We start from the raw sequence: 16,385 nt of genomic DNA on the forward strand, positions 1-16,385 counted from the left end.
AGGGTGAAAGAGAGCGAAACGAGACGAAGGAGTGTGAAAGAGAGCGAAACAAGTCGAAGGAGGGTGAAAGAGAGCGAAACGAGACGATGGAGTGTGGAAGCGAGCGAAACGAGACGAAGGAGGGCAAAAGAGAGCGAAACGAGTCGAAGGAGTGTGGAAGTGAGCGAAACGAGACGAAGGAGGGTCAAAGAGAGCGAAACGAGACGAAGGAGTGTGGAAGAGAGCGAAACGAGACGAAGGAGGGTCAAAGAGAGCGAACCGAGACGAAGGAGGGTGAAAGAGAGCAAAACTAGGCGAAGGAGGGTGAAAGAGAGCGATACGAGACGAAGGAGGGTGAAAGAGAGCGAAACGAGACGAAAGAGGCTCAAAGAGAGCGAAACGAGACGAAGGAGGGTGGAAGAGAGCGAAACGAGACGAAGGAGGGTGAAAGAGAGCGAAACAAAACGAAGGAGTGTGAAAGAGAGTGAAACGAGACGAAGGAGGGTGAAAGAGAGCTAAACGAGACAAAGGAGGGTGAAAGAGAGCGAAACAAAATGAATGCGAGTGAAAGATAGTGAAACGAGACGAAGGAGGGTGAAAGAGAGCTAAACGAGACGAAGGAGGGTCAAAGAGAGTGAAACGTGACGAAGGAGGGTAAAAGAGAGCGACACGAGACGAAGGAGGGTGAAAGAGAGCGAAACGAGACGAAGGAGGGTGAAAGAGAGCGAAACGAGACGAAGGAGGGAGAAAGAGAGCGAAACGAGACGAAGGAGGGTAAAAGAGAGCGAAACGAGACGAAGGAGGGAGAAAGAGAGCGAAACGAGATGAAGGAGGGTCAAAGACCGCGAAACAAGACGAAGGAGGGTGAAAAAGAGCGAAACGAGGCGAAGGAGGTTGAAAGAGAGCGAAACGAGACGAAGAAGGGGGAGAGATAGCGAAACGAGACTAAGGAGGGTGGAAGAGAGCAAAACGAGACGAAGGATTGTGAAAGAGAGCGAAACGAGACGAAGGAGGGTGAAAGAGAGCGAACGAAACGAAGGAGTGTGAAAGAGAGTGAAACGAGACGAAGGAGGGTGAAAGAGAGCAAAACGAGACAAAGGAGGGTGAAAGAGATCGAAACGAGAGGAAGGAAGGGGAAAGAGGGCGAAACGAGACGAAGGAGAGTGAAAGAAGGCGAAACGAGAAGAAGGAGTGTGGAAGAGAGCGAAACGAGACGAAGGAGGGTGAGAGAGCGCGAAACGAGACGAAGGAGGGTAAAACAGTGCGAAACAAGACGATGGTGGGTGAAAGAGAGCGAAACGAGGCGAAGAAAGGTGAAAGAGAGCGAAACGAGACGAAGGAGGGTGAAAGAGATCGAAACGAGACGAAGCAGGGAAAAAGAGAGCGAAACGAGACGAATCAGGGTGAAAGAAGGCGAAACGAGACGAAGGAGGGTGGAAGAGAGCGAAACGAGACGAAGGAGGGTGAGAGAGAGCGTAACGAGATGAAGGAGGGTGAAAGAGAGCGAAACGAGACGAAGGAGGGTGAAAGAGAGCGAAACGAGATGAAGGGGGGTGAAAGAGAGCGAAACGAGACGAAGGAGGGTGAAAGAGAGCAAAACGAGTCGAAGGAGGGTGAAAGAGAGCGAATCGAGACGAAGGAGGATGGAAGAGAGCAATACGAGATGAAGGATTGGGAGTGATAGCGAATCTAGACTAAGGAGGGTGAAAGAGAGCGAAACGAGACGAAGGAGGGTGAAAGAGAGCAAAACGAGATGAAGGAGTGTGAAGTAGGGCGAAACGAGACGAAGGAGGTTGGAAGAGAGCGAAACGACATGAAGGAGGGTGAAAGAGAGCGAACTGAGACGAAGGAGGGTGAAAGAGAGCTAAACGAGGCGAAGGAGGGTGAAAGAGAGCGAAACGAGACGAAGGAGTGTGAAAGAGAGCGAAACAAGTCGAAGGAGGGTGAAAGAGAGCGAAACGAGACGATGGAGTGTGGAAGCGAGCGAAACGAGACGAAGGAGGGCAAAAGAGAGCGAAACGAGTCGAAGGAGTGTGGAAGTGAGCGAAACGAGACGAAGGAGGGTCAAAGAGAGCGAAACGAGACGAAGGAGTGTGCAAGAGAGCGAAACGAGACGAAGGAGGGTCAAAGAGAGCGAACCGAGACGAAGGAGGGTGAAAGAGAGCAAAACTAGGCGAAGGAGGGTGAAAGAGAGCGATACGAGACGAAGGAGGGTGAAAGAGAGCGAAACGAGGCGAAAGAGGCTCAAAGAGAGCGAAACGAGACGAAGGAGGGTGGAAGAGAGCGAAACGAGACGAAGGAGGGTGAAAGAGAGCGAAACAAAACGAAGGAGTGTGAAAGAGAGTGAAACGAGACGAAGGAGGGTGAAAGAGAGCTAAACGAGACAAAGGAGGGTGAAAGAGAGCGAAACAAAATGAATGCGAGTGAAAGATAGTGAAACGAGACGAAGGAGGGTGAAAGAGAGCTAAACGAGACGAAGGAGGGTCAAAGAGAGTGAAACGTGACGAAGGAGGGTAAAAGAGAGCGACACGAGACGAAGGAGGGTGAAAGAGAGCGAAACGAGACGAAGGAGGGTGAAAGAGAGCGAAACGAGACGAAGGAGGGAGAAAGAGAGCGAACCGAGATGAAGGAGGGTCAAAGAGCGCGAAACGAGACGAAGGAGGGTGAAAAAGAGCTAAACGAGACAAAGGAGGGTGAAAGAGATCGAAACGAGAGGAAGGAAGGGGAAAGAGAGCGAAATGAGACGAAGGAGAGTGAAAGAAGGTGAAACGAGAAGAAGGAGGGTGGAAGAGAGCGAAACGAGGCGAAGGAGGGTGAGAGAGCGCGAAACAAGACGATGGTGGGTGAAAGAGAGTGAAACGAGGCGAAGGAAGGTGAAAGAGAGCGAAACGAGACGAAGGAGGGTGAAAGAGATCGAAACGAGACGAAGGAGGGGGAAAGAGAGCGAAACGAGACGAAGCAGGGTGAAAGAATGCGAAACGAGACGAAGGAGGGTGGAAGAGAGCGAAATGAGACGAAGGAGGGTTAGAGAGAGCGAAACGAGACGAAGGAGGGTGAAAGAGAGCGAAACGAGACGAAGGAGGGTGAAAGAGAGCGAAACGAGACGAAGGAGGGTGAAAGAGAGCGAAACGAGATGAAGGAGAGTGAAAGAGAGCAAAACGAGACGAAGGAGGGTGAAAGAGAGCGAAACGAGACGAAGGAGGATGGAAGAGAGCAATACGAGACGAAGGAGTGGGAGTGATAGCGAATCTAGACTAAGGAGGGTGAAAGAGAGCGAAACGAGATGAAGGAGATGAAGTAGGGCGAAACGAGACGAAGGAGGGTGGAAGAGAGTGAAACGAGACAAAGGAGGGTGAAAGAGATCGAAATGAGATGAAGGAGGGGGAAAGAGAGCGAAACGAGACGAAGCAGGGTGAAAGAAGGCGAAACGAGACGAAGGAGGGTGGAAGAGAGCGAAACGAGACGAAGGAGGGTGAGAGAGAGCGAAACGAGACGAAGGAGGGTGAAAGAGAGCGAAACGAGACGAAGGAGGGTGAAAGAGAGCGAAACGAGACGAAGGAGGGTGAAAGAGAGCGAAACGAGACGAAGGAGGGTGAAAGAGAGCAAAACGAGACGAAGGAGGGTGAAAGAGAGCGAAACGAGACGAAGGAGGATGGAAGAGAGCAATACAAGACGAAGGAGTGGGAGTGATAGCGAATCTAGACTAAGGAGGGTGAAAGAGAGCGAAACGAGATGAAGGAGGGTGAAAGAGAGCGAAACGAGATGAAGGAGGGTGAAGCAGGGCGAAACGAGACGAAGGAGGGTGAAAGAGAGCTAAATGAGGCGAAGGAGGGTGAAAGAGAGCGAAACGAGACGAAGGAGGGTGAAAAAGAGCGAACCGAGACGAAGGAGGGTGAAAGAGAGCTAAATGAGGCGAAGGAGGGTGAAAGAGAGCGAAACGAGACGAAGGAGGGTGAAAAAGAGCGAAACAAGTCGAAGGAGGGTGAAAGCGAGCGAAACGAGACGAAGGAGGGTGGAAGCGAGCAAAACGAGCTGAAGGAGGGCAAAAGAGAGCGAACCAAGACGAAGGAGGGTGAAAGAGAGCAAAACGAGGCGAAGGAGGGTGAAAGAGAGCGAAACGAGATGAAGGAGGGTGAAAGAGAGCGAAACAAGTCGAAGGAGTGTCAAAGAGAGCGAAACGAGTCAAAGGAGTGTGGAAGAGAGCGAAACGAGACGAAGGAGGGTCAAAGAGAGCGAAACGAGACGAAGGAGGGTGGAAGAGAGCGAAACGAGATGAAGGAGGGTCAAAGAGAGAGAAACGAGACGAAGGAGGGTGGAAGAGAGCGAAACGAGACAAAGGAGGGTCAAAGAGAGCGAAACGAGACGAAGGAGGGTGGAAGAGAGCGAAACAAGACGAAGGAGGGTCAAAGAGAGCGAACCAAGACGAAGGAGGGTGAAAGAGAGCGAAACGAAATGAAGGAGTGTGAAAGAGAGTGAAACGAGACAAAGGAGGGTGAAAGAGAGCTAAACGAGACAAAGGAGGGTGAAAGAGAGCGTAACGAAATGAATGCGAGTGAAAGATAGTGAAACGAGACGAAGGAGGGTGAAAGAGAGCTAAACGAGACAAAGGAGGGTCAAAGAGAGTGAAACGTGACGAAGGAGGGTAAAAGAGAGCGACACGAGACGAAGGAGTGTGAAAGAGAGCGAAACGAGACGAAGGAGGGTGAAAGAGAGCGAAACGAGACGAAGGAGGGAGAAAGAGAGCGAAACGAGACGAAGGAGGGTGAAAGAGAGCGAAACGAGACGAAGGAGGGAGAAAGAGAGCGAAACGAGATGAAGGAGGGTCAAAGAGCGCGAAACAAGACGAAGGAGGGTGAAAAAGAGCGAAACGAGGCGACGGAGGTTGAAAGAGAGCGAAATGAGACGAAGAAGGGGGAGAGATAGCGAAACGAGACTAAGGAGGGTGGAAGAGAGCAAAACGAGACGAAGGATTGTGAAAGAGAGCGAAACGAGACGAAGGAGGGTGAAAGAGAGCGAAACGAAACGAAGGAGTGTGAAAGAGAGTGAAACGAGACGAAGGAGGGTGAAAGAGAGCTAAACGAGACAAAGGAGGGTGAAAGAGATCGAAACGAGAGGAAGGAAGGTGAAAGAGAGCGAAACGAGACGAAGGAGAGTGAAAGAAGGCGAAACGAGAAGAAGGAGGGTGAGAGAGCGCGAAACGAGACGAAGGAGGGTAAAACAGTGCGAAACAAGACGATGGTGAGTGAAAGAGAGCGACACGAGGCGAAGGAAGGTGAAAGAGAGCGAAACGAGACGAAGGAGGGTGAAAGAGATCGAAACGAGACGAAGGAGGGGGAAAGAGAGCGAAACGAGACGAATCAGGGTGAAAGAAGGCGAAACGAGACGAAGGAGGGTGGAAGAGAGCGAAACGAGACGAAGGAGGGTGAGAGAGAGCGTAACGAGACGAAGGAGGGTGAAAGAGAGCGAAACGAGACGAAGGAGGGTGAAAGAGAGCGAAACGAGATGAAGGAGGGTGAAAGAGAGCGAAACGAAATGAAGGAGTGTGAAAGAGAGTGAAACGAGACAAAGGAGGGTGAAAGAGAGCTAAACGAGACAAAGGAGGGTGAAAGAGAGCGTAACGAGACGAATCAGGGTGAAAGAAGGCGAAACGAGACGAAGGAGGGTGGAAGAGAGCGAAACGAGACGAAGGAGGGTGAGAGAGAGCGTAACGAGACGAAGGAGGGTGAAAGAGAGCGAAACGAGACGAAGGAGGGTGAAAGAGAGCGAAACGAGACGAAGGAGGGTGAAAGAGAGCGTAACGAAATGAATGCGAGTGAAAGATAGTGAAACGAGACGAAGGAGGGTGAAAGAGAGCTAAACGAGACAAAGGAGGGTCAAAGAGAGTGAAACGTGACGAAGGAGGGTAAAAGAGAGCGACACGAGACGAAGGAGTGTGAAAGTGAGCGAAACGAGACGAAGGAGGGTGAAAGAGAGCGAAACGAGACGAAGGAGGGAGAAAGAGAGCGAAACGAGACGAAGGAGGGTGAAAGAGAGCGAAACGAGACGAAGGAGGGAGAAAGAGAGCGAAACGAGATGAAGGAGGGTCAAAGAGCGCGAAACAAGACGAAGGAGGGTGAAAAAGAGCGAAACGAGGCGACGGAGGTTGAAAGAGAGCGAAATGAGACGAAGAAGGGGGAGAGATAGCGAAACGAGACTAAGGAGGGTGGAAGAGAGCAAAACGAGACGAAGGATTGTGAAAGAGAGCGAAACGAGACGAAGGAGGGTGAAAGAGAGCGAAACGAAACGAAGGAGTGTGAAAGAGAGTGAAACGAGACGAAGGAGGGTGAAAGAGAGCTAAACGAGACAAAGGAGGGTGAAAGAGATCGAAACGAGAGGAAGGAAGGTGAAAGAGAGCGAAACGAGACGAAGGAGAGTGAAAGAAGGCAAAACGAGAAGAAGGAGGGTGAGAGAGCGCGAAACGAGACGAAGGAGGGTAAAACAGTGCGAAACAAGACGATGGTGGGTGAAAGAGAGCGACACGAGGCGAAGGAAGGTGAAAGAGAGCGAAACGAGACGAAGGAGGGTGAAAGAGATCGAAACGAGACGAAGGAGGGGGAAAGAGAGCGAAACGAGACGAATCAGGGTGAAAGAAGGCGAAACGAGACGAAGGAGGGTGGAAGAGAGCGAAACGAGACGAAGGAGGGTGAGAGAGAGCGTAACGAGACGAAGGAGGGTGAAAGAGAGCGAAACGAGACGAAGGAGGGTGAAAGAGAGCGAAACGAGATGAAGGAGGGTGAAAGAGAGCGAAACGAGACGAAGGAGGGTGAAAGAGAGCAAAACGAGTCGAAGGAGGGTGAAAGAGAGCGAATCGAGAGGAAGGAAGGGGAAAGAGAGCGAAACGAGACGAAGGAGAGTGAAAGAAGGCGAAACGAGAAGAAGGAGGGTGGAAGAGAGCGAAACGAGACGAAGGAGGGTGAGAGAGCGCGAAACGAGACGAAGGAGGGTAAAACAGTGCGAAACAAGACGATGGTGGGTGAAAGAGAGCGAAACGAGGCGAAGGAAGGTGAAAGAGAGCGAAACGAGACGAAGGAGGGTGAAAGAGATCGAAACGAGACAAAGGAGGGGGAAAGAGAGCGAAACGAGACGAATCAGGGTGAAAGAAGGCGAAACGAGACGAAGGAGGGTGGAAGAGAGCGAAACGAGACGAAGGAGGGTGAGAGAGAGCGTAACGAGACGAAGGAGGGTGAAAGAGAGCGAAACGAGACGAAGGAGGGTGAAAGAGAGCGAAACGAGATGAAGGAGGGTGAAAGAGAGCAAAACGAGTCGAAGGAGGGTGAAAGAGAGCGAATCGAGACGAAGGAGGATGGAAGAGAGCAATACGAGATGAAGGATTGGGAGTGATAGCGAATCTAGACTAAGGAGGGTGAAAGAGAGCGAAACAAGACGAAGGAGTGTGAAAGAGAGCAAAACGAGATGAAGGAGGGTGAAGTAGGGCGAAACGAGACGAAGGAGGGTGGAAAAGAGCGAAACGACATGAAGGAGGGTGAAAGAGAGCGAACCGAGACGAAGGAGGGTGAAAGAGAGCTAAACGAGGCGAAGGAGAGTGAAAGAGAGCGAAACGAGACGAAGGAGGGTGAAAGAGAGCGAAACAAGTCGAAGGAGGGTGAAAGAGAGCGAAACAAGACGAAGGAGGGTGAAAGAGAGCGAAACGAGACGAAGGAGGGTGAAAGAGAGCAAAACGAGATGAAGGAGGGTGAAGTAGGGCGAAACGAGACGAAGGAGTGTGGAAGAGAGCGAAACGACATGAAGGAGGGTGAAAGAGAGCGAACCGAGACGAAGGAGGGTGAAAGAGAGCTAAACGAGGCGAAGGAGGGTGAAAGAGAGCGAAACGAGACGAAGGAGGGTGAAAGAGAGCGAAACAAGTCGAAGGAGGGTGAAAGAGAGCGAAACGAGACGATGGAGTGTGGAAGCGAGCGAAACGAGACGAAGGAGGGTCAAAGAGAGTGAAACGAGACGAAGGAGGGTGGAAGAGAGCGAAACGAGACGAAGGAGGGTGAAAGAGAGCGAAACGAGACGAAAGAGGCTCAAAGAGAGCGAAACGAGACGAAGGAGGGTGGAAGAGAGCGAAACGAAATGAATGCGAGTGAAAGATAGTGAAACGAGACGAAGGAGGGTGAAAGAGAGCTAAACGAGACGAAGGAGGGTCAAAGAGAGTGAAACGTGACGAAGGAGGGTAAAAGAGAGCGACAAGAGACGAAGGAGGGTGAAAGAGAGCGAAACGAGACGAAGGAGGGTGAAAGAGAGCGAAACGAGACGAAGGAGGGAGAAAGAGAGCGAACCGAGATGAAGGAGGGTCAAAGAGCGCGAAACGAGACGAAGGAGGGTGAAAAAGAGCGAAACGAGGCGAAGGAGGTTGAAAGAGAGGGAAACGAGATGAAGAAGGGGGAGAGATAGTGAAACGAGACTAAGGAGGGTGGAAGAGAGCGAAACGAGACGAAGGATTGTGAAAGAGAGCGAAACGAGACGAAGGAGGGTGAAAGAGAGCGAAACAAAACGAAGGAGTGTGAAAGAGAGTGAAACGAGACGAAGGAGGGTGAAAGAGAGCTAAACGAGACAAGGGAGGGTGAAAGAGATCGAAACGAGAGGAAGGAAGGGGAAAGAGAGCGAAATGAGACGAAGGAGAGTGAAAGAAGGCGAAACGAGAAGAAGGAGGGTGGAAGAGAGCGAAACGAGACGAAGGAGGGTGAGAGAGCGCGAAACGAGACGAAGGAGGGTAAAAGAGTGCGAAACAAGACGATGGTGGGTGAAAGAGAGCGAAACGAGGCGAAGGAAGGTGAAAGAGAGCGAAACGAGACGAAGGAGGGTGAAAGAGATCGAAACGAGACGAAGGAGGGGGAAAGAGAGCGAAACGAGACGAAGCAGGGTGAAAGAATGCGAAACGAGACGAAGGAGGGTGGAAGAGAGCGAAATGAGACGAAGGAGGGTTAGAGAGAGCGAAACGAGACGAAGGAGGGTGAAAGAGAGCGAAACGAGACGAAGGAGGGTGAAAGAGAGCGAAACGAGACGAAGGAGGGTGAAAGAGAGCGAAACGAAACGAAGGAGTGTGAAAGAGAGTGAAACGAGACGAAGGAGGGTGAAAGAGAGCTAAACGAGACAAAGGAGGGTGAAAGAGATCGAAACGAGAGGAAGGAAGGTGAAAGAGAGCGAAACGAGACGAAGGTGAGTGAAAGAAGGCGAAACGAGAAGAAGGAGGGTGAGAGAGCGCGAAACGAGACGAAGGAGGGTAAAACAGTGCGAAACAAGACGATGGTGGGTGAAAGAGAGCGACACGAGGCGAAGGAAGGTGAAAGAGAGCGAAACGAGACGAAGGAGGGTGAAAGAGATCGAAACGAGACGAAGGAGGGGGAAAGAGAGCGAAACGAGACGAATCAGGGTGAAAGAAGGCGAAACGAGACGAAGGAGGGTGGAAGAGAGCGAAACGAGACGAAGGAGGGTGAGAGAGAGCGTAACGAGACGAAGGAGGGTGAAAGAGAGCGAAACGAGACGAAGGAGGGTGAAAGAGAGCGAAACGAGATGAAGGAGGGTGAAAGAGAGCGAAACGAAATGAAGGAGTGTGAAAGAGAGTGAAACGAGACAAAGGAGGGTGAAAGAGAGCTAAACGAGACAAAGGAGGGTGAAAGAGAGCGTAACGAGACGAATCAGGGTGAAAGAAGGCGAAACGAGACGAAGGAGGGTGGAAGAGAGCGAAACGAGACGAAGGAGGGTGAGAGAGAGCGTAACGAGACGAAGGAGGGTGAAAGAGAGCGAAACGAGACGAAGGAGGGTGAAAGAGAGCGAAACGAGACGAAGGAGGGTGAAAGAGAGCGAAACGAAATGAAGGAGTGTGAAAGAGAGTGAAACGAGACAAAGGAGGGTGAAAGAGAGCTAAACGAGACAAAGGAGGGTGAAAGAGAGCGTAACGAAATGAATGCGAGTGAAAGATAGTGAAACGAGACGAAGGAGGGTGAAAGAGAGCTAAACGAGACAAAGGAGGGTCAAAGAGAGTGAAACGTGACGAAGGAGGGTAAAAGAGAGCGACACGAGACGAAGGAGTGTGAAAGTGAGCGAAACGAGACGAAGGAGGGTGAAAGAGAGCGAAACGAGACGAAGGAGGGAGAAAGAGAGCGAAACGAGACGAAGGAGGGTGAAAGAGAGCGAAACGAGACGAAGGAGGGAGAAAGAGAGCGAAACGAGATGAAGGAGGGTCAAAGAGCGCGAAACAAGACGAAGGAGGGTGAAAAAGAGCGAAACGAGGCGACGGAGGTTGAAAGAGAGCGAAATGAGACGAAGAAGGGGGAGAGATAGCGAAACGAGACTAAGGAGGGTGGAAGAGAGCAAAACGAGACGAAGGATTGTGAAAGAGAGCGAAACGAGACGAAGGAGGGTGAAAGAGAGCGAAACGAAACGAAGGAGTGTGAAAGAGAGTGAAACGAGACGAAGGAGGGTGAAAGAGAGCTAAACGAGACAAAGGAGGGTGAAAGAGATCGAAACGAGAGGAAGGAAGGTGAAAGAGAGCGAAACGAGACGAAGGAGAGTGAAAGAAGGCGAAACGAGAAGAAGGAGGGTGAGAGAGCGCGAAACGAGACGAAGGAGGGTAAAACAGTGCGAAACAAGACGATGGTGGGTGAAAGAGAGCGACACGAGGCGAAGGAAGGTGAAAGAGAGCGAAACGAGACGAAGGAGGGTGAAAGAGATCGAAACGAGACGAAGGAGGGGGAAAGAGAGCGAAACGAGACGAATCAGGGTGAAAGAAGGCGAAACGAGACGAAGGAGGGTGGAAGAGAGCGAAACGAGACGAAGGAGGGTGAGAGAGAGCGTAACGAGACGAAGGAGGGTGAAAGAGAGCGAAACGAGACGAAGGAGGGTGAAAGAGAGCGAAACGAGATGAAGGAGGGTGAAAGAGAGCGAAACGAGACGAAGGAGGGTGAAAGAGAGCAAAACGAGTCGAAGGAGGGTGAAAGAGAGCGAATCGAGAGGAAGGAAGGGGAAAGAGAGCGAAACGAGACGAAGGAGAGTGAAAGAAGGCGAAACGAGAAGAAGGAGGGTGGAAGAGAGCGAAACGAGACGAAGGAGGGTGAGAGAGCGCGAAACGAGACGAAGGAGGGTAAAACAGTGCGAAACAAGACGATGGTGGGTGAAAGAGAGCGAAACGAGGCGAAGGAAGGTGAAAGAGAGCGAAACGAGACGAAGGAGGGTGAAAGAGATCGAAACGAGACGAAGGAGGGGGAAAGAGAGCGAAACGAGACGAATCAGGGTGAAAGAAGGCGAAACGAGACGAAGGAGGGTGGAAGAGAGCGAAACGAGACGAAGGAGGGTGAGAGAGAGCGTAACGAGACGAAGGAGGGTGAAAGAGAGCGAAACGAGACGAAGGAGGGTGAAAGAGAGCGAAACGAGATGAAGGAGGGTGAAAGAGAGCAAAACGAGTCGAAGGAGGGTGAAAGAGAGCGAATCGAGACGAAGGAGGATGGAAGAGAGCAATACGAGATGAAGGATTGGGAGTGATAGCGAATCTAGACTAAGGAGGGTGAAAGAGAGCGAAACAAGACGAAGGAGTGTGAAAGAGAGCAAAACGAGATGAAGGAGGGTGAAGTAGGGCGAAACGAGACGAAGGAGGGTGGAAAAGAGCGAAACGACATGAAGGAGGGTGAAAGAGAGCGAACCGAGACGAAGGAGGGTGAAAGAGAGCTAAACGAGGCGAAGGAGAGTGAAAGAGAGCGAAACGAGACGAAGGAGGGTGAAAGAGAGCGAAACAAGTCGAAGGAGGGTGAAAGAGAGCGAAACAAGACGAAGGAGGGTGAAAGAGAGCGAAACGAGACGAAGGAGGGTGAAAGAGAGCAAAACGAGATGAAGGAGGGTGAAGTAGGGCGAAACGAGACGAAGGAGTGTGGAAGAGAGCGAAACGACATGAAGGAGGGTGAAAGAGAGCGAACCGAGACGAAGGAGGGTGAAAGAGAGCTAAACGAGGCGAAGGAGGGTGAAAGAGAGCGAAACGAGACGAAGGAGGGTGAAAGAGAGCGAAACAAGTCGAAGGAGGGTGAAAGAGAGCGAAACGAGACGATGGAGTGTGGAAGCGAGCGAAACGAGACGAAGGAGGGTCAAAGAGAGTGAAACGAGACGAAGGAGGGTGGAAGAGAGCGAAACGAGACGAAGGAGGGTGAAAGAGAGCGAAACGAGACGAAAGAGGCTCAAAGAGAGCGAAACGAGACGAAGGAGGGTGGAAGAGAGCGAAACGAAATGAATGCGAGTGAAAGATAGTGAAACGAGACGAAGGAGGGTGAAAGAGAGCTAAACGAGACGAAGGAGGGTCAAAGAGAGTGAAACGTGACGAAGGAGGGTAAAAGAGAGCGACAAGAGACGAAGGAGGGTGAAAGAGAGCGAAACGAGACGAAGGAGGGTGAAAGAGAGCGAAACGAGACGAAGGAGGGAGAAAGAGAGCGAACCGAGATGAAGGAGGGTCAAAGAGCGCGAAACGAGACGAAGGAGGGTGAAAAAGAGCGAAACGAGGCGAAGGAGGTTGAAAGAGAGGGAAACGAGATGAAGAAGGGGGAGAGATAGTGAAACGAGACTAAGGAGGGTGGAAGAGAGCGAAACGAGACGAAGGATTGTGAAAGAGAGCGAAACGAGACGAAGGAGGGTGAAAGAGAGCGAAACAAAACGAAGGAGTGTGAAAGAGAGTGAAACGAGACGAAGGAGGGTGAAAGAGAGCTAAACGAGACAAGGGAGGGTGAAAGAGATCGAAACGAGAGGAAGGAAGGGGAAAGAGAGCGAAATGAGACGAAGGAGAGTGAAAGAAGGCGAAACGAGAAGAAGGAGGGTGGAAGAGAGCGAAACGAGACGAAGGAGGGTGAGAGAGCGCGAAACGAGACGAAGGAGGGTAAAAGAGTGCGAAACAAGACGATGGTGGGTGAAAGAGAGCGAAACGAGGCGAAGGAAGGTGAAAGAGAGCGAAACGAGACGAAGGAGGGTGAAAGAGATCGAAACGAGACGAAGGAGGGGGAAAGAGAGCGAAACGAGACGAAGCAGGGTGAAAGAATGCGAAACGAGACGAAGGAGGGTGGAAGAGAGCGAAATGAGACGAAGGAGGGTTAGAGAGAGCGAAACGAGACGAAGGAGGGTGAAAGAGAGCGAAACGAGACGAAGGAGGCTGAAAGGGAGCGAAACGAGACGAAGGAGGGTGAAAGAGAGTGAAACGAGATGAAGGAGAGTGAAAGAGAGCAAAACGAGACGAAGGAGAGTGAAAGAGAGCGAAACGAGACGAAGGAGGATGGAAGAGAGCAATACGAGACGAAGGAGTGGGAGTGATAGCGAATCTAGACTAAGGAGGGTGAAAGAGAGCGAAACAAGACGAAGGCGGGTGAAAGAGAGCGAAACGAGATGAAGGAGGGTGAAGTAGGGCGAAACGAGACGAAGGAGGGTGGAAGAGAGCGAAACGAGACGAAGGAGGGTGAAAGAGATCGAAATGAGATGAAGAAGGGGGAAAGAGAGCGAAACGAGACGAAGCAGGGTGAAAGAAGGCGAAACGAGACGAAGGAGGGTGGAAGAGAGCGAAACGAGACGAAGGAGGGTGAGAGAGAGCGAAACGAGACGAAGGAGGGTGAAAGAGAGCGAAACGAGACGAAGGAGGGTGAAAGAGAGCGAAACGAGACGAAGGAGGGTGAAAGAGAGCGAAACGAGACGAAGGAGGGTGAAAGAGAGCAAAACGAGACGAAGGAGGGTGAAAGAGAGCGAAACGAGACGAAGGAGGATGGAAGAGAGCAATACGAGACGAAGGAGTGGGAGTGATAGCGAATCTAGACTAAGGAGGGTGAAAGAGAGCGAAACGAGACGAAGGAGGGTGAAAGAGAGCGAAACGAGATGAAGGAGGGTGAAGTAGGGCGAAACGAGACGAAGGAGGGTGGAAGAGAGCGAAACGAGATGAAGGAGGGTGAAAGAGAGCGAACCGAGATGAAGGAGGGTGAAAGAGAGCTAAACGAGGCGAAGGAGGGTGAAAGAGAGCGAAACGAGACGAAGGAGGGTGAAAGAGAGCGAAACAAGTCGAAGGAGGGTGAAAGCGAGCGAAACGAGACGAAGGAGGGTGAATGCGAGCAAAACGAGCTGAAGGAGGGCAAAAGAGAGCGAACCGAGAGGAAGGAGGGTGAAAGAGAGCAAAACGAGGCGAAGGAGGGTGAAAGAGAGCGAAACGAGATGAAGGAGAGTGAAAGAGAGCGAAACAAGTCGAAGGATTGTCAAAGAGAGCGAAACGAGTCGAAGGAGTGTGGAAGAGAGCGAAACGAGACGAAGGAGGGTCAAAGAGAGCGAAACGAGACGAAGGAGGATGGAAGAGAGCGAAACGAGACGAAGGAGGGTCAAAGAGAGCGAACCGAGACAAAGGAGGGTGAAAGAGAGCAAAACTAGGCGAAGGAGGGTGAAAGAGAGCGATACGAGACGAAGGAGGGTGAAAGAGCGAAACGAGACGAAGGAGGGTCAAAGAGAGTGAAACGAGACGAAGGAGGGTGGACGAGAGCGAAACGAGACGAAGGAGGGTCAAAGAGAGCGAAGCGAGACGAAGGAGGGTGAAAGAGAGCAAAACTAGGCGAAGGAGGGTGAAAGAGAGCGATACGAGACGAAGGAGGGTGAAAGAGAGCGAAACAAGTCGAAGGAGGGTGAAAGAGAGCGAAAGGAGACGAAGGAGAGTGAACGAGAGCGAAACGAGACGAAGAAGGGTGAGAGAGGGCGAAACGAGATGAAGGAGGGTGGAAGGGAGCGAAACGAGACGAAGGAGTGTCAAAGAGAGTGCAACGAGAAGGAGGAGGGTGGAAGAGAGCGAAACGAGACGAAGGAGGGTCAAAGAGAGCGAAACGAGACGAAGGAGGGTGGAAGAGATCGAAACGAGATGAAGGAGGGGGAAAGAGAGCGAAACGAGACGAAGGAGGGTGAAAGAAGGCGAAACGAGATGAAGGAGGGTGGAAGAGAGCGAAACGAGACGAAGGAGGGTGAGAGAGCGCGAAACGAGACGAAGGAGGGTGAAAAAGAGCGAAACGAGACGAAGGAGGGTGAAAAGGAGCGAAACGAGACAAAGGAGGGTGGAAGAGAACGAAACGAGACGAAGGAGGGTGAAAGAGAGTGAAACGAGACGAAGGAGGGGGAAAGAGAGCGAAATGAGATGAAGGAGTGTGAAAGAGAGCAAAACGAGGTGAAGGAAGGTGAAAGAGAGCGAAACGAGACGAAGGAGGGTGAAAGAGATCGAAACGGGACGAAGGAAGGGGAAAGAGAGCGAAACGAGACGAAGGAGGGTGAAAGAAGGTGAAACGAGACGAAGGAGGGTGGAAGAGAGCGAAACGAGACGAAGGAGGGTGAGAGACCGCGAAACGAGACGAAGGAGGGTGAAAGAGAGCGAAACGAGACGAAGGAGGGTGAGAGAGCGCGAAACGAGACGAAGGAGGGTGAAAAAGAGCGAAACGAGACGAAGGAGGGTGAAAAGGAGCGAAACGAGACAAAGGAGGGTGGAAGAGAACGAAACGAGACGAAGGAGGGTGAAAGAGAGTGAAACGAGACGAAGGAGGGGGAAAGAGAGCGAAATGAGATGAAGGAGTGTGAAAGAGAGCAAAACGAGGTGAAGGAAGGTGAAAGAGAGCGAAACGAGACGAAGGAGGGTGAAAGAGATCGAAACGGGACGAAGGAAGGGGAAAGAGAGCGAAACGAGACGAAGGAGGGTGAAAGAAGGTGAAACGAGACGAAGGAGGGTGGAAGAGAGCGAAACGAGACGAAGGAGGGTGAGAGACCGCGAAACGAGACGAAGGAGGGTGAAAGAGAGCGAAACGAGACGAAGGAGGGTGAAAGAGAGCGAAACGAGACGAAGGAGGGTGAAAGAGAGCGAAACGAGACGAAGGAGGGTGAAAGAGAGCGAAACGAGACGAAGGAGGGCGAGAGAGAGCGAAACGAGATGAAGGAGGGTCAAAGAGAGCGAAACGAGATGAAGGAGGGTGAAAAAGAGCGAAACGAGGCGAAGGAGGTTGAAAGAGAGCGAAATGAGACGAAGAAGGGTGAAAGAGAGCGAATCGAGACGAAGGAGGGTGAAAGAGGGTGAAACGAGACGAAGGAGGATGGAAGAGAGCGAAACGAGACGAAGGAGGGGGAGAGATAGCGAAACGAGACAAAGGAGTGTGAAAGAGAGCAAAACGAGACGAAGGAGGGTGAAAGAGAGCGAAACGAGACGAAGGAGGATGGAAGAGAGCAATACCAGACGAAGGAGTGGGAGTGATAGCGAATCTAGACTAAGGAGGGTGAAAGAGAGCGAAACGAGACGAAGGAGGGTGAAAGAGAGCGAAACGAGATGAAGGAGGGTGAAGTAGGGCGAAACGAGACGAAGGAGGGTGGAAGAGAGCGAAACGAGATGAAGGAGGGTGAAA

Source organism: Scyliorhinus torazame, chromosome 19, assembly GCF_047496885.1.
Source record: "Scyliorhinus torazame isolate Kashiwa2021f chromosome 19, sScyTor2.1, whole genome shotgun sequence".
NCBI lineage: Eukaryota > Metazoa > Chordata > Chondrichthyes > Carcharhiniformes > Scyliorhinidae > Scyliorhinus > Scyliorhinus torazame.